Source organism: Cupressus sempervirens, chromosome 8 (genome assembly GCF_028749045.1).
Source record: "Cupressus sempervirens isolate cs-2001-9-10 chromosome 8, ASM2874904v1, whole genome shotgun sequence".
Lineage (NCBI taxonomy): Eukaryota > Viridiplantae > Streptophyta > Pinopsida > Cupressales > Cupressaceae > Cupressus > Cupressus sempervirens.
Genome location: NC_143125.1, coordinates 67,110,434 through 67,135,599, shown reverse-complemented (window position 1 = coordinate 67,135,599; position 25,166 = coordinate 67,110,434).

The following is a 25,166-nucleotide window of genomic DNA, read 5'->3' as shown; positions in this document are numbered from 1 at the left end:
ACCACTTCACAATTTGGCACACCAACAACTCTTTCTTCCTAGTTTGTGACTTCTTAAATAGAAGTCTTGGATTTTCTCTTCCTACTTAATTATTTTCTCTTTTAATTTTAATCTGTATGGATTAGGTAGGATTCATTGAATCTAACCCATATTTTTTTTCTTCTAGAAACATCATGAAGAATCGTCTTGAATTCACTCAAAAATGGTTTACACAAAATTTTGTGCCATGAAATCATTATCCTTATCCTCCAATTAGTACAAAAAATTCAATTTAACAACTCTATCGGCCTAGATTTGACGAATCTTTGTCATTTCCAATAATGTAATAGCTCAACATTATTGAAATTTTGGTGCTTGGCACATATTGTGTTACTTGACATCAACTGTGTTTTACTGATGCTTGGCACCTGAAGTTCACTTGGAACACACTAAGATTTTCTAATTCTTAGCATCTTCTATATCACTTGACACTTGAACTTCACTTGGAAACCATTGAAGTTCACTTGGCTCACACTAGATTTTGCATTTGCTCAGCTCCAACTAAAAATTCTCTCGGCTTCAACTAGCTTTCTCAGCACCCACTGATGAACTTAGTTTAAGCTTTGTATTCAACCTTGTTCTAACTTATACTTCTAATGTTTTTAGGTGTAGCCAACCTCTATATCTTTATTTATGTTATCAATACATTATTTAACCATTGTCTTAGTTGATCCTTGCACTTCATTACAAAACCATAACTCAACCTTTCCCTTAGGTGCTCTTGTTACATCTTGCTGATCAAATCCTCTCCATCAATTGAGTAAGTGATAGTACTTGGATGTTATAAGCTACTATCATGCCTACAAATAGCAGGTTTGACATCAATGACAAAACAATGATCGAAAAGATTCTTTTAACAACCAACTTCCTTCGTTGCAACAATCCCCCTCTTTGATCTTCAATCTTCTTCATCAATGATCTTTTCAATCAGATTTTCAACACAATAAACCTTTTGAAAGATTAACATAGTATCTTTACACTATTTGAATGCTTAAGAAATTTTAGTGTCTACTCTAGAAAATATGATTTTTTTTTGTGTTGAAACCCTAGAGTTGAGTTACAGATGATGGCCTTTTGTAAATACTATGTGAGGGTGGTTTAGTATGACAGGTGATGTTATAGAGTCTAGAAGAGTTAGTAAAGTTTATGCAAAAAGTTGAATAAGTGAATTGGGTGATCATACATAGAAAAGCATCAATTGGAAATGGAGTGTGATATACATGACGTGGAAATTGCTAAAGAGATTGCAAAGAAAAACTTTGTTCAAAATGAACTAATGGGTGCCATGGCCAAGATTGAGCATAAAATAGTAGAAAAATTTGATAAGTACCTTGATTCCTCACCTCTTCCTTGATTACCACCTCTTCTCCTAAATTTATTATGCAGCTCCTATGTGCACTCTATAGAATCTTTGAAACTAGGGGAGACGAGAAAGATTGGAGCAAAGGCTGAGTGAATAGAGGCAAAGGTAGTAGTAGAGGCAATGAAGGTGGATGTAGTTTCAAGACTAGATATAAATTCTATTGACCTCATTTCCCAAGCATATTTACATCGAAATCGAGATGCACATGCCCTCCAAGCCATATACCTCCCACCCTCTTCATGCACCAACAAGCGCTAATCTACCACCTCTTAAGCAAACAAAATAATGAAATAGGCAAAACCCTTTTTCATTTTAACATATTCATCTTGTGTTGGTCAAGCATGGATATTTAAAGTAAAGATATTTTTCCTTCCATATTACAACCAATCTAAAATATTTTAATAGATGGTCAAAAATTTTGGTCTAAAAATGGGTCAAATGTACTAGTGACATTAGCACCCAGTTTCTTTTCTAATGTACTATCATGCAAACTGTTTCTCCTTTTCAAATAATGTAATATCATATTTTGACTATACCTAATATGAGATGATAGTGAAGAGATCTATCTTTTTTTCCATAATTTCTAATTTAAAATAGATGTCAGTAACACTCTTTGTGCAATGGATTTATCTATAGATCTAGATTTACTACCAACGGAATGCAACCCTTCCTCTTTTTAACACTTGTATCTATACCCAATAGTTTCAATGGCTCTTTTAATTCATCTTTAAGAAGTGAAATTTGATAATAGTTGAGTTTTCTCCACTGTATCAAGATTCTCAAATTGTGAAATTATTTCTTTAGAATTTTTATTGAATTTCCTCTTCATAGTATGTGAAGTTTGACTAGCATATTCTCTCAATTTTTCCACATCCATTTAAATTAAATGATCTATATTTCTATGATTCATTTTTCTCTTCAAACTTTGAGCTAGATTAACATTCTCATTTGTTGTTTGATATCGAGCTATAAGAAAAATTAAAATAGAGACTTAAGATCAAACTTCTCTTTAGGGTCCACATATGTGTATATACATATAACAAATGAACTATTAAATACAATTTTATCTAAACTTCAAATGATCCTTCTTCGATATTCATTGCTTCATCTTCAATTTCCTAATGTCTAACATTTTCATCTTCGACTATTGTACATGCATGTTATAACAAATTAAATTAGTAAATATTGTAAGGGGATTTTCCTCTAAAATTAAAAATCAAAGATATAAAGTTTTCCTCTAGACAGGTAGAAATCTAGAGAGAGATTGTACTTGCGAGAGATATGTGCATACATACATGTTTGAACTTGGGATTAACCTTCTCCAACCTCAGTAGGTTGCCATGTTTCACTACGTCCTAAATAAATTCATAATTTAAAAAGCCATAATTAAAATGTACCCTAATTCTAAATATTCATAATTTGAAAACCATAATGCAATAAACCCTAATTCTAAATATTCATAATTTATAAACCATAATGAAATTAACCCTAATTCTTACTATACACATACAAAAAGTATACAATACAATTGTACACTATATGAGCTAAATATGTATTGGAAAAGATATTGCACATGTGTACCTTGTTTCCTATAGTATCCTCCTCAATTTTTTCAACAATTTTCATCTTCTTGTTTGTGAATATTTACTTGCTCTTTTACCTTTACTATCCATGTCACAGTTTTTTCTTCCAAATTTTGAAAATAGACAAGTTGTAAAATATTTCCTCCCTCTTAGTTGAAATGTGAATTATCTAATTGGATTGAATGTTACAAATTGAAGAAAATAAAAATTTATTTATATGAAAAAATTTTAGTTTAAAGAAAACCCTAAAGGCAGACCTTACTTTTGATCAAAACAACATTAGGTAGTTTCAATCGAAAGTAAGGCTAACCCATTTAACCACATGGGTTGAGATTTATTAGTTTCAATAGAAACTAGACAATTTGGTTTCTATTGAAATTTATTTTTTTAGTTTCGATAGAAACTTAGTTTCTATCAAATCTAGGTAATTACAGGTCTTTCCAAAGTGTAAGAATATTTCCAATGTTTACATGGCTTCTAGGCTCAATCGCTAGGTTTAGATGGAGCACTAAAGTCATGTCATTTTGTGTGATAGAATTAATTTGTATGATCTTTCTAATGACTATGAATTTGCTAGATTTTGAATTTTTAAGGTAAACATTTTTCCACATGAATTGAATAGAGGTTTGTTAAAAGAAAAACCTATAGATTGAATGCTCATGGAAAAATAATAACTAAGAGATTTTTTTTTTGAAATATAACTACAGTCTTCATATTTGAGTCCTCTTTCAATCAAAAAAAGAAATTTTGAAATTGACTAAATATATAATAAGTTACATGTGTCAAAAGCTATGTATATCAAAGTTCATGTTAGGTCAATTCTAAACTCCAATAAAACATTAAATACTAAGGATAACAACATCATATCACCTCCATGGTTTTGGTATAGATGTTAGCAAACTAAATGAGAAAAAATCACACTGATATCTATTGTAGAAAAAAAGTTATATGCATCAAAAGTAATGTCACTTTTTAAAAATCAGCTTTTTGATAACATACCAATTTTCGTGGGAGAAAAAATAATTCAATCAAATCAATTCAAAAAAATATTTTTAAAAATATTTGTAATCTACACAAAAAATCCTAAAAAACTCTAATTTACTTCATCTTCAAATTCCTAATTGTTAAATGACAGTTTGCATTTGAAGGTGAAAGTCTTCTTGAAAATTCACAATTCAGTGTCAGTGTAGGCAAATAAGTGTAACCCACTATTGTGGGTTCACCTATCAACATTGGTTTAATTTTATATGAAATTTATAAAGTAAATAACAATATTTAGTTGTGGGAAAAATTTTCTAGAATACTGATTCACCCCCCTATCTCAGTATTATCTATTTCTAACAATTGGTAATAGGGCATAGTTACTTTGAAGAAGTATAACAACTTGAGTAAGATCCCCGAAGGTATGGAATAGTTGAAGAAAAATCATGAAGAAGATCTTGTGAAGATTTATCTCCTTACTAATGAAAGAGATAACCTAGAAGATAGGTATGAATATGCAAAAAAAGTTATTGGTAAACTAAAAAAGAAGATTGATGATTTGAAATCTTGCAAGGAATCCATTGCACAAACTAGTGATAATGTTGAAGTAGGAGATCTTCAGAAAGAAAATGATATTTTGAAACGTGAACTGAAAATCATCAAGAACTTAAGTTGAGTCTTAAGAAAAATAGCAACAAGAATGAACCAGAACTTAAAAGACTGAGAATGCATATCTTAGATCCTATTTAAGTCAACTTAGATTTGAACTAGATACTATCAAGATTGAACATGCTTAGTTAGAAAAATACAACATTATTGTGAAAGGAGAATTGACACAAGCTAAGTAGCACTTAGAGAAACTTTATACCTATAGTGAAAAGATAGATCACCAGATATTTCATTAGAGACCTTCTTATGACAAGACATGACATGGATATCTGATTGGAGAGAAATTAGCCAAGAATGTTGAAATAAGAAGAGAACCAGATCTAGTTATCGAACCCCCTAAGGAATTTCATCTGAGTAAGGTAGAATCAAGCACATCTACTAAAGTATCAAAAGAAGTTGAGTTAATTAATTTATTAGCTAAAACTAATGAACTTAAGAAAAAAGAGCAAGTTGATAAACCTAAGCAAGATGAAAGACATAAGGTCAGAGGTAGATGCTTCATATGTAATGAGGTTGGACACATGAAAAGAGATTGCACAAGTAAATATCTTAAACCCATTACTAATTTATATTTTTATAATTATCATGGTTATGGACATAAGGCAATAGAATGTAAGAAACCTAAGTTTGATAGTAATAATGCAAATAGTAGAATGTCTAGGAATACTAACCCTATAGGTAATGAAAGTGGAAGATCATAGAATAGATCAAATGATGGAGAGGCATCTAATGGAGAGAAGAACTAGTTTTTGTGTTAAAAATATAAAAATCCTAAAGATATTGTAAGGAATTGTAGAGAACCTAAGAATTGGAATGAAACTAATTAGAGAAGAAATGCACCTATATGTCAGTTATGTAATAACTTCAAACACATACTGAGATATTGTTGAATAGATAGAAGGAACCTTAACAGGAATCTGAATAACAAAATGAGCAATGATAGAAATGATAGAACGAATAATAATGGTAGTGACAAGAGTCAAAAGGAAGAAATTAAGGAACATGTTGATGAATTCAAAGAAGCATTTGTAATAGCTAAAGATCTAGAAAGTACTTATACATTTTTCGAGGAATATTTTTTCAATGCACTTGATAAGACATTGAAGTCACAGATTGTGTGTTACTCATACTACTTACATTGGGTAATTTCAATAGAGGTAGTGCATTAGTTGGTCATAACTAATGTTCAAAAGAGAATTGGAAGTTGCATAGTTAATAGAAGGTTAAGGACATAGAGAGAAGGCTATGGTCAAGTGTGCAAGTCTTGATATGATCGTAATGAGTAGGAATTGAGAAATCAAGCTTACTAGTAAATAGAGATAGAATTTGAATCTATGGTAGATACACATTTTATGTGTAGTGCATTTTGAAATGATTTAAGGATCACAAGAAAGATTGCATGTACTACTTGTGTGAAATGTCTTGAGTGAATTGAAGTGTGAAGTGAATATTGTAAAGCAGAAAATTGTGGAAATCCTAAATCACATTTTAAAGGTATTTTGTAAAGTTTTAATCTACTATTTCATTGTTTACAATCATTATGTGTATGATGTGAGTGACAAACCACAATATGAGTTTAAGAAACATCTATTTGTTTTATTATTGGATGACATGTTGGGAGCATTTTTATATGTTTTCGAAAATGTGTTACATGCTGAGGATATTATAAGTTATATTCACTATAAGATAGAGAGTATAGGTGATGACAAAATTCATTAAGACCTAGGAAGCATGTTCAACAATGAGTTATCCTTGAAGTATGAGTATGCACACCAAGAAGATTTAAATTTGGTAAGGTACATGTTTTATATAGATTTTGACAATCACAATTGGACCCAAATCATTTTGAGTATCATACATGATAATATGTTTTGGCTAGGTGATGATTAGCTTGTTATTGACAATGACCTAATTCACAAGGTCATTGAGAAGAATGTTAGAAAGATGGTTGAGAAAAACCTAAACACAAGGTTTGACAAAAGGAACATGAAGGTAGACTCCATTCAAGGCAAAGGAGTAAAGCTACTAAGCAAGATATTAAGGTACATGTTAAACCATGGATCAAGGATTAACTCAGTACCAGCTAGATTTCTACATGTAGCTTGTGTAATTGCTATGCAAGGAAGAAAAGTTAATTTGTATGAGATTATTAGATTGCAACTATTGGATAACATTGCAAAGATCAAGAAAACTAAGAATGAAGTTTTTTAATTTGAGTCCTTGCTTAATCATATATTCTTCTATGATACAAGGAAGTTTCTTGGATTGATATGTTAGGATAGCAACAAGTGAGCGATGAATATGGTGACTCAATACTATAGATCTAACCCAAAAAATGTCAAAGATGATGACATTAATAGGATGATGAGTAGTTTCTAGTCAGAAATGAAACATAGGTATAGAATACCTCCCTCAATGGTAGAGAAGTACAAAGAAGAATTATGTTTAATGATGGAAATAGATAACACCTACATGGAAGTAGTGATACCACAAGTCAAATTTATAAAGCCTACGAGATATCAGATGAGCACAGAGATCATAGAAGGGTATGCATAGATCATACTCTACTCAAAAAGGGACATAGAATGCCCTAGATGGGTTACTTATGAAGAAAAGATGAGAATAGTTCACTCAGAACTCTATAGCAAAGAAAGAAAGAAAAAGGTAGATGAAGAGATAGATTCCATCCCTAAGGAATCTAGAATGACTAGGGAAGAGTTTGATGAGATCAAAGGAATTGCATTGGAGATGAAAGCTAGTGGAAAAACTAAAGTATTGGCAACAACTCCCATTGGTATTGTAGGACCTTCAGAAGGTGTTACAATAGCACAACCTTGTGCATAGGCCCCTATTGAACCTTATGCAAAAGTTGCACAAGTCCAACCACTTAGAATAAGGGATGAACAACCTAGGAGGTAGACAGAGGTGAAAGCACTAATTGCATAGATAAAGTGTGAGATATTGGTAAGGCTAAAGCAAGAACGTGCATCATTAGCCAAGAAAAGGGTCAAGCACACCACCAGTAGACTAGGAAAAAGGAGAAAGTTAATGCAAGCAAGTAGTTTAGAGAGTTCTGAGGATGAAGCTAGTGATAAACCTATTGAACAAGATGCACAGGATCCTAGGACAACAATTGGAAGAAGAGCTTGGAAACCCAAGGTAGAGAATTTGAACATGTAGATAATTAAAGATGAAAATTTTGTAGAGTTAAATAAGTATTACAATATGTAAAGCAATATGGAAAGAAGGCAGTTGGAGAATGCTATGATAAGGAATATGATTTTGAGGAACAAGAAGTTTGAGAATATACAAAATAAGCTACCTAAAGACCTATACAATAGGATAACAAATAGAAAGAAGAGAGTGGTAGACGATGATCTAAGTATGAGGATCACTATAATAGATAAAATGGGTGATGTTGACTCCAAGGAGGAATTAGACAAATTTTTTAAGGGTATCAAGTCCTTGTTAAGGAATGAAACGATAACAATTCTTCTAATGGGAGGCAACTATGAGGATGTAAGGAAAGAAAAAGAGGAGACAATTGTAAAGTATATGACTATAATGCCTAAAATGAGTGCATAGTCAAATTTTGATAGCCTAGTATATCTGCAAGTACATACACCTTCTAAGGAAGATGAAGAAATAGAGGAGACACAATAGGCACCATCACAGCCTCACATTGTTATGAGTACTGAATCCATGGAAGTGGATAGTATGCACATAAATTTAGATAGAAAAGAGAATCCTTTTGTAGGATATGGGGAAAATATTATTGGAAATATCAGCAATATCACTACATACACCAACTTAGATGAGGAAGAAAAAAAGAGGAGAGAAGAAGATGGAAAGAGGAAGAAAGAAGAGGAAGAAATGAAGAAAGTTGAGGAGGAAGTAAAGAAGAACCAAAAAGGATAGCTAAAGAAAAGAAGAAGGTTGAGGAAGAGAAGAAGAGTACAAAACTAAAAGTAGTTCCACTCTTTCCTAGATCAGCTCTAGAAACAATAGCGAAAACAAAAATAGTAATAGTAGTACCATCAAATGATGATGATGATGATGATTAGAAGGGATTGATAAGCACTTTAAGAAATTTTTTTGAGAAGAACAAATCTATGAAGTCTTTGGAGAAGACTCTAGATGAAGTCTTGGACAAAATGTAGAAGGCAGATACTACAACTTTAGAAAATCTAGACATGCAGTCCAAGGCCAAATTGTTTGTGAAGACCTTTGATAGGGAATTTACAATATTAGAAAAAGTAGCCTCATCAAATCATAGGCAAAGCATGATGCATCATTGTTTGATACAGTATGCACCAATGTTAGAAATGATTTGATAAATTTATATGTTTGCATTAAAGATTTGAGGAGGATAATAGACAAAGGTAATAAGTTGTATGGACAATGTGAAATGACATAAAATTACCTATTAGATCTTGATAACAAGATTAAAGGCCAAATGAGTGAGCATCATGTATGCACTACAAGATTTCAGCAACCAGTGACCAAAATTGAAGATTTTGAAACTGAGATCTAGAAAAGATCCACAATGCTATTAGAAACATTTAGTTTGACAAGGAGAAGGTATTAAGGAGATTCTTTGTTCTCAAAGAACACTTATCATCCAAATTTTTCATTTTGTAGAGGTAGTTGGAGGAGTGTCTTGTAGCTAAGACATTCTATGACATCTTTGCCTATACTGACTTAAGTGCAGTTGAAGAGGCATGTTATGCACTTTGTGCACTCATCAATATATCTAATACAATCAAAGTAAATTGGAAGAAGGAATTTAAAAAGCTGAAACATGATTTTAGACATTGGATTTCCAGAATCACAAACTAATTAACAGAAGGTAACAAAGTTTTGCAGATACAATTTTTGACACCTCTTCCATTGATGTCAAAAGGGGAGTATTATGTAAAGGAAAATTGTATAGATGTAAATTTATATGTAAGAGGTAGCTTATGTATGTATCAATGGAAAGGATTCATGAGGAATGTAATGATCCATCAAAACACGAGTAAAATTTTATGTTTAGAAGGCAATTGTGTGTAGTTACATTTATTTGTTTTTGTTATGTATGACATCATTTTGGGACTCAGCCAATTTTTTCCAAATGTTTCCATTAATACCAAAGGGGGAGATTTTTGGAAATATGGCTAGATAGATGTCTTGATGATTTTCATTTATGGCAACATACATTAAACATTTCATTTATGCATTTAGAGTTAAAAAAATCTCTGTGTTAGAAAGTTTATAGTAGCACAGAGAATAGATCTTAAGTGTATGGATGTCACATTGAGAACTAGCTTATGTGCAGTTGAGGGAAGCTTCATGATAGTGTTATAATGATGTGTTCCATTACATAGATTTGTATAGGCTATACAATGCAAGTTATGATTAAAATACAAGTACAAGTATTTAATAGCACAAAATAGAGCATAGCAAAGAATTGGATTGTACAACCTTTAAAATTATTGTGGTTAGGAAATAATTACTAAGTTGTAATGAGATGACTATGTGGATATTATTCCATAGTCTATTTTACATTTTTTCAAGCATGTAAACACATGAAGGTTGACTGAGCAGAGTTTTGTAAATATGTAAGGTATAAGTAAAGATCTTATCTTGCAGAGAAAAGTGTGCTATCTATGATAGAGACAAAAGTGTTATGTGATGTAAACTATTATTTAGAAAGCTTGAAAGATATGCAACCCTTATATGATGTGAGATATTATTTATGATTAGAGTAAGTGTGAGTTATAATGGACAAAAATTATCAAGTATATATATCTATTCGTGTGAAGAACTAAATTGTATAATTTCATGTTATGGTAGTGGGTTCTTCTTGCATACATTGTATTTGTTCTAGCAACTCTTACTAGGGTTGAAGCAACTCCTAACAAGGTTGAGGCTTATAATAAGGTCTAGTTTCCTAACAAGGACTCAAGATTCTATATGTACTTCATAGACTCCTAACATGGTCAATATCCTTAATAGGATCCTATTGTTTAAGGAATCATCTAGCGGGTATCATCCCCACATGGATTTTCCCTTGGCCAAGTTTTCCCTAGTTAACAGATAATGATGTTATGAGTTGTCTATGTGCATGATTATATTTACTATTCAACATTGTTGGTTTACTTTCATATGCAAGTTATAAAGTAATTAAGAATATTCATTTTTGGGAAAAAGTTTGTAGAATATTGATTCACCACCCTGCCCGCCCCCCCCCCCCCCCCCTAGTATTATCTATTTCTAACACATGAACAATGACTATCCTCTGAGGAAAAAGGGGAAAGAAAACATGGTTATGTGGGCTTGTTATGAGGATTCTAATTCTAAAAATTCATTCCATCAATCTAAAAATGTGGAATCAATTGAAGGAAAGGAAGGCACGGGTGATGAAAACTTGAACAAAATGGCTAAAGGTGATGAGAAGGATTAGGATAGACTTAAGGAGGCACATCTCACTAGTCTATAACAAGATGTACCATTCAAGATGAGAGGCATATTGGCTGGTCAATGAGTTATCACTTTGCTTGATACAGGTGGAACTCACAAGTTTATTGATTCCAGGTTTATTGAGAGGCATGGGATACAAATAGAGTAGTATCTATATCTAAGAGTGATACAAGTTTATATTGGTTGTCTAAGAGTGAGGTTAGCTAATGGCTACATCCTCAAATGTGATAGGAAGATTATAGTCTTCCCCTAAAGATCAAAAAATTTGATTTCAAAGCATATTTTGATGTTGATAACATGAATGATACATATGTATTTCTTGGCATCACTTGGATACATGATATTGGAGTGTTTATTCTCAATATCAGAGATATAGAGATAGGTTTTTAGTTAGATGGAAAGACCAATATACTTAAGGCCATTCATGAAAATGTGTTTAGGATGATGTCTTGTGGACACATGGAGAGCTTGTTGAGGTATGACTAGGTTGAGTGGGTAGCTCATTTCACTTTAATGCCATCATATGGGTAGAGAAAATTAGAAGACACCCAGACATATAGGAACTAAGAATCAAGCACTATAAGGTTTTCAATGAAATACCACCAAGTAGACCTCTAGATAGAGGTATTGAGCATATTATTGAGTTAGAGGAAGATAATAAACCCATCATGGTCACATCCTATGGGTATCCAAAGACACTAAAGGATGAGATTGAGAAAACCATTATAAAACTACTTGCTACAGCCACTTTAGACCAAGTAAGTCGCCTTTCACTTCTATGTTTTTGGTGAAAAAGAAGGATGGAACTCTTAGGATGTGCATTGATTATGGGGTCCTAAACAAGAAGACTATCAAAAATAGGTACCCCATCCCATAGATTGATGAGTTATTAGATGAGCTACATCAAGCATGATTTTTCTCTAAAATTGATTTGAGATCGGTCTATCATTAGATATGAGTTAGAGAGAAAGATACAAAGAAGATGACATGCAGGTGTCATTGTGGCCATTTTGAGTTTTTGCTAATGCCATTGTGGATAACTAATGCTCCAACTACTTTTCATTCCATAATGAACAAGGTCTTTCAATATCAATTTAGCAAATTTTGGGTAGTCTTCTTTGGTCACATCCTAGTGTATAGTAGGACATTGCATGAGCATGTGTGGCACATAGACACTCTTTTGAGAATTTTGAGTAGGGATTCCCTGTATGCAAAGGAGGCCAAATGTGATTTGGGATTATCAATGTTCAGGGAATACACATGGATCCTAAAAATATTTTTACTAATACTGAGTGACCTACTCTAGTGAACTTGACATAGTTGAGAGGATTCTTGGAGTTGTGTTCGTTAGATAAGAAGTTTGTTAGTGTATATTCCATGCATGTATGACCCTTGATAAACTTTATGAGAAAGGGGATTTCTTATGGATTCTTGAGGCATAGGAGTGTTTTGATAAATTTAAGGAGTTGATGACTTCTTCTCCAATGCTAGCAATACCGGATTTCAACAGACCTTTTGAGATGAATTGTAATGCATCTAGTGAAGGTGTTGGAGTGGTGCTTATGTAGGATAATTATGAGAGTAGGAATCTCATGGGGCCTAAGAAGTGATTTAGCATTTATGATAATGAAATGTTGGCCACAATGCATGCTTTGGCCAAATTCAGGCACTATTTAGTGGGTAGAAAAATCAACATAAAAACTGACCACAATAGCCCAAAACATTTCGTGGGGTATCGATATCTTAATGATAGGAAATAAAAATCGATAAGTAAATTATAGGCATATGACTTTGCTAGTATCTATTTCAAGGGGCATAGAATGTAGTAGCAAATGTCTTGTCATGAAGACCTCACTTGAGCTTGATGAAAAATATATCTAAGGATTGGAGATATTTGATTGTTGTAGAATATGCAAAGGATACATGGTGATGTAAGCAAGGGAAGAATAACTAGGGCCAAAGGCTCACCCAGCTATCTAAACCACCTTACAAGAGTTAACACAATGGAAGCAAACACAAAGAAAAGCAACCAAAGGAGGAAGAAGAGCGAAATACTTTTATTGATTCATCAAAATATCTTCATACATGCCAAGCTATAAGGTGTTCTAGGTTATGGCCAAATAAAAATACATTCACATTCAAAGATCCAATAGAAAATTCACATTTTCAATTTTTCTCTCCAATCTACTTCCCAAAATCTTGCCTAAGTCTAAGTCTAAACACTCTATATATACTTGCTAAAATAACTTGCAGATTATTCTAGAACATTACATAAGAGGAAGGCTGACCTAACAATGGTCTAGACACATCTCAAGAAAAGATCTTAACATCAATGTCATGATCAAAATAAATCTCACAAGTCAGCTTGTAGAAATCATATCCAAATGCTAACACTCAGCATACACTAGGTAACTTAGCACATGAAGGAATTGCTATAGTAACTTGGCACATGAAGAAATTGCTACAGTAACTTAGCACATGAAGGAATTTCTATAATAACCTAGCACATGAAAGAATTGCTACAGTAACTCGACACTGAGTATTATAGTAATTTGGCTCTAACTGAGTGCTATAGTAACTTGGCCCTAACTAAGTGCTATAGTAACTCAGCTCCAATTGAGTGCTATAGTAACTTGCCACCAACTAAGTGCTATAGCAACTCGGCACCAACTTATAGATTGAATAAAAATGAGCAAGATAATAAGGCAACCCAGTATGCTCCTGCATTAGACAACCAAGGTTGAAAGAAATGATTCACTTGAATAATTGAGATGTCACAACCTGAGCTAAATCCAACTCAAATTGCAAAATCCATGAAGCATCTTCAATAGGTTTATTCTTCCACTTCACCAAATATTTATAGTAATTTTTTCCTCTTGTGCTCTTGCCAGCTCTCTAATCCAATATATGTTCAACTTCTTCAATCTGCTTCTTAGGATAATCATTTGATACAACAACTTCAGCCTTTGACTCATGATACTTATACAAATCAGCAATATTGAATATAGGAGATATATCCATGTCATCAGGTAACTCAACTTCATAAGCATTACCACTGTCAAACTTCTTCAAGATCTTACAAGGTCCAAATTTCTTCATCTTTAGCTTGTTATATGTTCCAACTATGAATCTTCCTTTCTTCAGATGAACCATCACCTCATTATCAACTTGAAAATCATGGTGTCTTCTAGACTAATCAGCATTCTCCTTATACTTTTGATTACTTTGTTCCAACCTCAACATCACTTCCTTATGCAAAGACTCCATAAAATCAGCAAATTCTTCCCCTACAATGCTTATTTTTTCTTCACCAGCAACATCTCTCAAATTTGATACTCCTCCAGGCTTCATTCTAGTAACAATCTAAAAAGGTGTCTTCCTTATACTCTTATTCATAGAATTATTATATACAAATTTATATTGTGTCAATACCATCTCCCAATTACTTGTCTTATTCCGAACTAAAAATCTTAGCAAATTACCTAAGCTTCTACTCACAACCTCTATTTGTCCATGTATTTGTGGATGGAATGTAGAACTAAACTTTAATTCAGTACCCATCTTCTTCCACAAAGTCTTCCAAAAGTAACCAACAAACTTACTATCTCTATCAGAAATAATGCTTCTTGATAATCCATGCAATCTCATAATCTCATTAAAGAAAAGTTCAGCAACATGCTTAGCATCATATGTCTTCTTACATGGTATGAAATGAGCCATCTTAGAAAATCTATCCATTACAACAAATATAGAGTCATACCTCTTCACTATCTTAGGTAATCCAAGAACAAAATCCATACCGATATCACTCCAAGGTTTCTCAAGAATAATAATAGTTGTATATAAACTAGTATTTTGACTTACTCATTTTGAAATTTGACAAACTCCAGAACTCTTTACAAATTTTTGAACATCCTTATACATTTGTGGCCAATAATACTTCTCTTTCAAAAAACTCAATGTCTTATCAATTCCAAAATGTCCAGCCAATCCACCACTATGATTTTCCTTGATTAGATTCAATCTCATAGAACTTTGAGGAATACACAATTGAATTCCTTTGGACAACATACCTTCTTGAATGAAATAATCATCATACTTACTTATGTGATCTCTTAGATTTGGTGCTCTAAACTCTCTCTACGCCTTAGAAAAATCAGGATCGACATCATACAACTCTTTCATTTCATCAAAACCAAGAACTTCAACCTTCATTTCAGTCAACAAAGAACATCTTCTACTCAATGCATCAAAAACCCTATTAGTAACTCTGCTCTTATGTTTAATAATAAATGTGAAACTCTGTAAGTACTCAACCCGCTTCATCTGTCTCTGATTTAATTTATGTTGACTTCCCAAGTATTATAAAGCTTTATGATCAGTATATAGCACAAACTCCTTGGGAATCAAATAATGTCTCCACTTCTTCAAAGCTTGAACAATAGTATACAATTCTTGACCATACATAGTGTAAGAATTTGCCTTAGGAAATAATTTATCCAAGACCAAGGAACTCAAAACACAGGCACAAATTAAACCAGAATATGATCAGAATAACTGTATAGTATTCAATTCTATATACAAGTACACTAGGAGTGCCTCAATATAAAGGCCTCTGAGATGCATCTAGAATGCCTCAGAATTAGCATCATGATAAGTCCAACAACTAGGCACATGTCCACTAGATATGGTTTATCCTCCATTATGCACAAAAGTAAGTGCAATGATGAGAGGATAAGCCTACAAAGGTGAAACACGCACATCAGTGTTGTAGACAACATGTGCTAAATTACGAGTACAAAAAATTGTGTTGTCTACATGACAACTCAGTGAATGATGCAAACTCTTGTGGTGTAGGCACCATGTGCATAATTAGAGTTGAATACTTCTATGTTGTCTACATGACAACTATAGAAGATGCACAAAGTCCTAAGTGTCTCATAAAGAGAAATAATAAAATAATGTAAAATAATAAAATAATGCACTAACCTAAGTAAACTTAAGTAAAGTGTAAATAGTAAATACCTATTTACACCAACACCCTCCCTTAAGTGCAACTTAGGGGAATACACTTAAGCTCACTAATGCATAATGGGTCCTAGCTACTAGGCCATGTTAGGTACCCATGTACAAAAGCAATGCTAAAATGATGCAATGCAATCTCTCATAAAGCGAAGAAAGAGGGAAAACCTCATGTGAAAAACCCTCCTCCATAAAGAGAGATAAGTACAATAGAGAAAGAGAGAGAAGAAGACCTCATAAGAGGAAAAAATCCCTCCTAGAAGAAGAAGAAGAGAGAAGTCAAGGGACTCCCCTATCTGCAACATCCCGCACCCCCAAGAGATCTCGTAAATGAGTATACTTGACCTCGGTGAAGGGTTTGGTGAAAATATCTGTGACCTGCTTTGTTGTAGGATAGTACTAAAGTGCAATGATCTACTCATGTATTATCTCTTTGATATAGTGCATGTGAACCTCAATGTACTTTGTCTACTGATGTTGAACTAGATGCTTAGAGATTTCAATGGCAATTTGGTTGTCACAAAGAATAACTATTAGCTTAGGTAGATCGAATCCAAACTCCTCCATGATGGTTGTAACCAAAGAGCCTCTGTAGCTGCATTGACAGCCCTTTGATACTCAGCCTCTGTGGAAGAAAGAGAAATATTGTTCTACTTCTTAATTTGCCAACAAATAGGTCCAGAATCAAGGTGAAATGTGTACCCTAAAGTATCCTTTCGAGAATCTAAGTCTCCTACATAGTCTAAATCTATCTATCCAATCAACTGAAGCCCTATACCTATTGCATAATGAATCCCATGTGTATGTGTACCCTTGATATAGAGAAAAATGTGCTTGGCAGCTTTCCAATGAAGCTCATGAGGTTCTTGCATAAAGCGTGAAACCATACCAACTGCAAGGGCAATATTAAGGTGTGTATGTGTCAAGTAGATAAGATCCCCAACTAACTTTTTGTATAATGTTGCATCAACAAGTGGAGTGGTGCACTTAGTCTCTAGCTTGACACCTGATAGGAAGGGAGTAGGAGCAGGCTTGCAGTCACTCATGTGAAACTAAGAAAGAAAGTCAAGAGCATACTTGGGCTATGAAAGTGAAATCCCTACTAAAGACTATATGATCTTAATGCCAAGGAAGTAGTGTAGCAACCCCAAGTCTATCATTAAAAAAATTGTCTTGAAGAGAGGTCTTGACACTAGCTATGATGGATGTAGTGCTCCATGTAATGATCAAGTCATCGACATAAAGCACTAAGATCAAGTGAGATTCATCTTGTTGAAGAATGTAAACATTCAAATCAAAATGACATTTTGTGAAACCTGCTAAGAGGAGAAATGAATCCATTTTGGCATACCAAGCTCGACAAGCCTGCTTTAAACCATAAATAGACTTATTTAATCTACAAACTATAGTAGAATCTTGTATGAACCCTTGTGGCTGCTCCATATAAAATTCCTCATGAAGGTCACCATTCAAAAAGGCGCTCTTAACATCCATCTAGTGTACAACCCATCCTTGAGCTGTAGCAATTGCTAGTGTTAGGCAAATGGAGTTCATTTTGGCAACTAGTGCAAAAGTCTCTATATAGTCAACACTTGGTACTTGCGAGAAACCTTTGGCAACTAGTCTAGCCTTATGTTTATCAATACTTCCATCTGCTGCAAATTTGGTTCGATAGATCAGCTTGCATTGAACCACTTTTATTCCCTTAGGAAGGGGAACTAAGTCCCATGTGTTATTGTTCACCAATGAATTGTATTCTTCCTCCATAGCTTTATCCCATTCTAGAATCCCCGATGCTTCCTTAAAAGACTATGGATCTAAAGTAATGGCTATGTATGCATGTGGAAATGACTTGTGTTGTGACCTAGTCCTCCGAGTGTCTAAAGATTTTCCCACTAATGAACCTGTTGCATCAAGAGTTTGTTGTTCCCAACATAGTTTAGTAGAAGAAGATGAAGGAATTTCCTCAGCTGTTTGTTGACCCTACAAAGATGGTGTCCTGCGAGTCAAGGTTGGAGTAATTTCATCTTTCGAGTCACTTTCATCACTGTGATCACTATCCATATAGGAGGAAGAATAAGGAGTTGAAGAAGCCAAACTTGGATATGTCTCTTCAAAATGAACACTCCTCTCATAAACTATTTTGTGAGTCTCTGGATCCATTAATTTATATGCCTTGAGATGATCATGATGTCCAAAAAATATGCATGGTTTTCTTTGTGGGTCTAATACCTTACGCTTTTGTGGAGGTATCCTTGCCCATGTTGGAGAACCAAACACTTTGAAATGCTTAACACTTGGTTTCCTTCTACACCATGCCTCAAAAGGTGTTATTCCATCTAAGGCCTTATGCAGACTTTGATTTTGAATATAGTTGGCACAACACATGGCTTTAGCCCAAAACACTTGATCAAGAGACTTGTGTTGAAGCATGCAAGTAGTCATTTCCTTAAGGGTTTTTTTCTTTCTTTCAGCTATGCCATTCTGCTATGGTGTGTACCCAATTAAATGTTGAAGATCTATCCCCTCATGTGTGCAATAGTCTATAAGTCTAGAGTTGACATATTCTCTACCATTTTCTATCCTTAGTATTTTGATGGCTTTCCCAGATTTCTTCTCAACTTGAGCTTTGAATGTGATAAAGTTGTAAAATACTTCACTCTTATGACCAAGGAAGAAGACCCAAGTGTACCTTGAAAAGTCATCAATAAATGTGAGAACATAGCGGGCCTTACCAAAAGAAGGTACTAGAAAGGGGCTAGCTACATCACTATGTACCAATTTGAGAACAACAGTTGCCTTTGAAAACTTCTCCTTGTCATATTTCTCTTTGGGATGTTTACCTGCTTCAGAACCTAGACATACTCCCTCTGAAAACTTGACTTGAGGTAGACCAATGACCATTTCCTTGCTGCTTAATTGTTGAAGGTAGCAATAATTAAGGTGTCCAAATCTTTCATGCCATAGTTTACTTTGAGTGTTTGAATGAGTCAACAAGGCAAGTGATGTGGACTTAGGCACAAAATGTGAGAAAGAATAAAGTCTAGTCTCATGGTTTGCCTTTCCAATCGCCACCATTGAATCATCTTTGATATTCTTTACCAAAACTGTGTCAGGGAGGAACTCTACTTTGTTGCCACATCCATAGTGAGTGATTTGATAGATGGAGAGAAGGTTGGTGCTAAGGCTAGGAACATGAAGCACATCAATGCAGACATCATTCTCTAACTCAACATTCCCTTTACCTTCTACTTTAATTTGAGTATCATTGCCCTCATAGATGTAGGGTACATTTGAAGTTTTTAAAGAGGAAAATCGCTTCCTTGAAGTACCCATGTGCTGAGATGCTCCTGAATCTAGAACCCATTCCTCCAGGTTGTTTGTTCTTGCAACTAAAGCTCGTCCCTTGCCCTTTGAAGTGGTTGAAGAACCCTTGTCTTTGTATGTATTAGGTGTAGACACCTAATAATCCTTTAGAAAATAAAATATTTTTTATTTTCTGAAAAAAGTCTCTGATGACATCATCGTTTATTATTTAATTAATTAATTTATTTATTTATTTATTTTTATGCCATTAAATCCCTTTATCTTAATTAAAAATATTTAATTAAGGAATCCCTCCCAAAAATGTTTAAATCTTATTTAAACACTATTTCCTTATTTATTAATTATTTAATTAATAAATTGACCAAAAATCCCAAAATAAATTATTTATCTATTTTTTGCCCAAAACTTGGCCAATTTCTTTAAGACCACTAACCTCTTCCAAAATCTTATAGTCCTTCTTTAATTTTGATTAAAGGCTAATCCCATCATTTCTTACCCCTAATCCCAACTCAAAATATTTAATTAGGATTAAATATTAATCCTCCTATTTATTAAAAATATTTCAATAAATATCTTCTCAACCCAAACCCTTGAAATAAATAAAACTTTATTTATTTCCTAAAAACCTTATTTATCCTCATCCTAGGAAGTTCTAGACTCTTCTAGAAAGTCTTCAAACTCATCCAAAGCCTAGACTCTTTTAGAAGATGTCAATCCTTATCTTTGACCCTAATCCTAATCCCCACCCCTAACCTTGTCACATTCCCTAAATATGGGTTAAGGCTTGCTAACCCAAGCTAAAGCCAAAAAATATCTCCTCCTTCACCCACCCCTCATTAAATGCCATCCACTTGCCCATCTGTAACATCCCTAATCTAATCCTAAGCCATCTCTAATCCTACCCTTAATCATTTGCACAATCTTAAACAAGCTTAAGACTTTCTTAAGCCAAGCCAAAGTCTATCCCCTCAAAATATCTCAACCATGAAACTTTATGAAAACCACAAAGCCATAAATGACTCTTACAAGCCCATTCATTGCTCTTACAAGCCATTATGAGGGTCTTTATGAGCTTTGAGCCTGCTTTGTTGACCCCTCAATCCCTCTTGCTCTAACAAATGAGATTGTGACATGTGTCACTCCCTGATTGGCTGTAAGGAAGCACAATCCATGTGCTCTCCTCTCATTCAATCTAAACCTTCCATAAGCATTTTCCCATCCTTGTATCCTAGCCCTTGATCCCTCAAGCCCTTTGCCTATTTAAAGAATCCTCTAGAAAGTAAAGCCATAATGCCATTTTGAGAAGCCATTTTTACATTAAAACCATTCACCAAAATCTATCAAAAATCCTCCATTGAAGCTCATTTGAGCATTTGAGCATACATACATAATCAAGCCATCTTAGCTATTAGACACACCTCTACATCAAGTGATCATCCTCATTGAGATAGCCTATCCATGGCTGATATTCTCATTTGAGGACTTCACTTTTTCTCTCATTAAGTTATGTTAAATTAGTATGCAAATGCTTTTTGATTGTTTTAATTTTGTCTTACTAACATACTAAAGTAGCATATACATTTTGGCATGCCCGGTGGGACCCTCCATGGGTCATCTTCATTAGCTTTTTTTATCAAGTTTTGTATGTCATTTTCTGATTTTGACTAATTTTTATTGTTTTTGTGATTGGTAGGATTGTATAAATGGGTTTTGTAGGTCCACATGAGCATGAAGAAGACAAAGGAACTCATAGTCTATCTCATAGTGTTTGCAGATTTTTTAAACTTATAGGTGGATGAAGCACTTGGAATTCTTCTTCCTCTTCTTGTCTATATTCTTCTTCTATTCCATCTACTACTTATTCTTCTTCTTGAGGGATCTTGGCCCTTTTTTTTTTAAGGAAGCAAAATCATACACACTTTTTTTTTAAGTGCTTAAAATGAACCCCCAAATCATACTTAAATCCATTCAAAACTAAAAATTTGCAACAAAAAAAAAAAATTTAACAAGTGAAACTAAACCAATCCAATCATTTGCATCCTTGCAACATCAAGGTTTTAGATGCATTCATGCAAAGTTAGAAACACTTCATTTTTGAAAATTTAAAAAGAACTTCAAGTTTCCATTTCAAAAAGTTCAAAATCAACACTAAGTGCACACTAAAATTTAAATCAAACTCAAAGCATCAATCAAGGATAACATAAACCTCATTTGCAAATATTTTAAAGTTCTTTTAAAAATCTCATGAAAACTAAAAGTACTAAATGGTTGCCAAAATTTTCCTAAACAGCTTTGTTATTTGTTCCAAACAAATGTCTTGTTGCAAAATCTTGAATGTTTCTTAGGTTTTTCATGCATCAAAACAATCTAGGAATATCATTTTTGGGCTTAAAACATGCAAACTAGAATACAAAATCTTGAATAAAAACCAAAGTCCAAAGAGTCATTTTCATTTTTGAGTCCAAAACAATCTTGAATGATCTAAGGTTAAAAAAAAGACCTTCAAAGTTCTTAAAACAACATGCAAAATCTCAATCTTGAATGCTCAAAGGAAAAAACTTGAATGTTTAATCACTTGTCTTTGAATGCATGTTGCTAAAATCACTCTTGAGTGCCATGGATTAAAATCAAGTTTTCTTTATTTTTTTAATGAATGCATGATTAAAACAACAAATCCAATCTTGAATGCCATAGATCAAATAATCATCTTTTGGGGCATAAAAAGAATTCACATTTTAAAAACTTTCTAAGTTATAAAAATAAATAAAGACACTTTGAGTGAATTTGTTGTTGGACTCATCCTCTTTAATCACCCATCATTCTAACCATTGGTTGCAATATTAACACCATATATGGGGATGGGTCTACCTAAGAAGGTGTTAAGTGCTCCACAAAAATCAAATTCCACTCATTTGAGTTTTTATTGGTTTTTCTAAGATAGAAAATTTTTTGAATGCACATTAGTCTCGCTAACACTTCATTTGGGTATAAAAATTGAACAAATCTTGACGTGGAGGGCCTTTGGGTGTGTACTTGAAATCAACCTTTACACATATCTTTATTTTGGGCTTAAAACAAACTCACACTCAATCTTGAATGCCTTAAAGAAAATCAATCAATACTTGACGTGGTGGGCCTCTGGGCGAGCGAGTTTACTTTTTGTTGGCCCTAAATCTTCTTAGTGTATTCATTCTTCAATCACTTCTCTTTTGTCAGTGCATTTCAAATTGGAATTGAACCTTTGCATCTTAAATCACGTGTGTTTTCAAAAGATCTAGATTAGAAAACTTAAAGTGTCAGTTGGAAAATAACTCTATCTTTTAGCCCAAGATCATCCAAGTCTTCTCTACCCTTGTTGTCTTTCAAGGCCATCTTGGGTGCATAAGATTAGGATCCAAAATCTTGTCTTAGCTTTTAGGAGGCATGCTCAGGGATTTCATCACCTTTTGGGATGACCTCAACTCCAGCATTCCGACAGAGTATAAAGATCGGGAGGTGAATCCAAAGACACCTCTCTTGGGATCAAAATTCTGTCACTCGGGCTAAGCCTCAAGGAACTTTATACCCTTGAAAAGTGATAGAGGAGAAGTGGGTTACCGCTCCTCTCGGCTGTGTGACATCTTTTTGGTTTCATCTATGGATTTGGGCCTCATGTACCTTGCGTATATTGAGGACTCCCTAGGTAAACCAAATTTCATCCTTGTAGAAAGCTTCCTAGGATGTTGGTGTGTTTGATGTTCTTGCTCCAAACTTTTGTCTGCTTTTTTGTTCATAGATTTTGAATGAATGTTTGCCAAATTTGGTCAAAATCCCAAAAATGCAAAAATCTCTCAGCTCAAGACATACTTAGCGTAGTCACTGCCTCATCAAAAAATCATCCAAGCTCCCCCGCCGCAACCAAATCTATCTAGTTCTTTGCTTTAGAACAATCTCAAATCCAAAGTCCATCCAAATCACCCCCCCAACCAGCTAGCAACCCAATCCAAAATCACCCAAGCCCTTAAGAAATTGTTGTTACTCTACCAAAGTTTTCTATCCAATCAATCTATCCAAATCCCTCAATCTCCCCAAGGTTATCCCTTTGATAGAGCTTTGTCTAGGGTAATCTAGCCTTGTCACTTGTCATCCCTCATCACCTTAAGTTAAAGGTTAGGATCCACAAGTGGTCAATCTTGTGTCATGCCCATAGGATCATTTTTCTATCCTCAAGTTGACACCAAAAGCCACCAATCTTGCACTTAGGAAAGCAAAACTCTCACTTTTTGATAGCATACCCTTGAAGTCTTCCATCCACAGGAAAGCCAACAATCTCTAGCCAATCCTCCTTAGGCCTATCATGCATCTTTGACTCTCCCTAAGAAATCTTTCATCAGCTAATCCAAAATCTATGCTTAATCCAAATCCAACCATGAGCTTTTGTGTTCATCCATATGCAAGACCCTATCCCCATCCAACTCATCATCAAAACATGAAATCCCAACCCTATCATGATGAGTTTGGTTGCATTGTCTTTTCTCTCACTACATCTTATTCTAATGATGATGAAAATCTTGTTGACTATGATGGGTATCTTGAGAGCCTAAGATGCCTTCTGCCAACCATCCCCCAAAATCCAAGCATTCCTCCAAACTATCTAGTCATGCCATCTCATATCCCAGCTTCTCCTCCATCACCCAATCAACCATGGTTCCAATCTTCCACCCCCATCACACCAACTATTCCTGTCAATCCACCACCTCCACCTCCGACACACGAGTCTCCCAGGAATCTCCTAGAGGAAATACAAGAAAAGATGCCTCCAACAGTCGATAAGACATGCTATCTAATCCAACCATGTGAAGTAGTCAGTGGTGAAGCTTCCCCATCTATAATATCACCTCCATCTTCCATAGCTATCATCCCCATACCATCCATCAAATTGCTTAAAACCGTTCCACTTCTCGCAAGCATCAAAATATCTCTACCTATCAAATCCCTCCAAATCCTATCCACATCACCTCCAAGCATTTCCCAAATCTCCCACAATGACCTTTATGTATCCATCTTCGACTCACCCATCTCCACTACCGAATCTCCCATCTATCCATCCACTACCTTTGAAGAATCCATCCCTTCACCTCCTATCGCACCATCTACTCTAATCCAATCCTATCAAGATCCTACCCAAAAGCATGTTGACATCCCCCAAAGCATAAACGAAGATATCATCGTACCATGTCTTCCATCCATAGTGCAGTCACCATCCCCTCCATGTCCAAAACCTCAAGCCATACCTCCTCTACTGCAGGATATCTTTTCATCCCATCAGCTAAATCAAGATCCTATCCTACCATCTCCTCTGCTCCATTCTTCCATCTTACCACCTATCCAAGCTATTCCACCATCTATAATCTACCCTCTTGGTTCAATTACATTCATCCATGGTGTCCCCCTCTCAATAGAAGAATTAAGAATAGTATCTCCCCATTGTAGTACATCTAATAAAGCACTTCTACCATTTTCTACAAGCAAAAAGTTTTCTCAACTCGTTCAAATGCTCAATCGATGGTATTATCAAGGTCAAGGTTTAGGACCACAAGAGCAAGGAATCAGAAAGCCTATTATTGCACAAAAGAATCTAGGATTTCATGGTCTTGGATATGTATCCAAAGGCTCACCATCTAAAAGTGTTGGTACACACCATCCCCAAACCAAGCCTATCTCTAGGCCCACCATGCCAA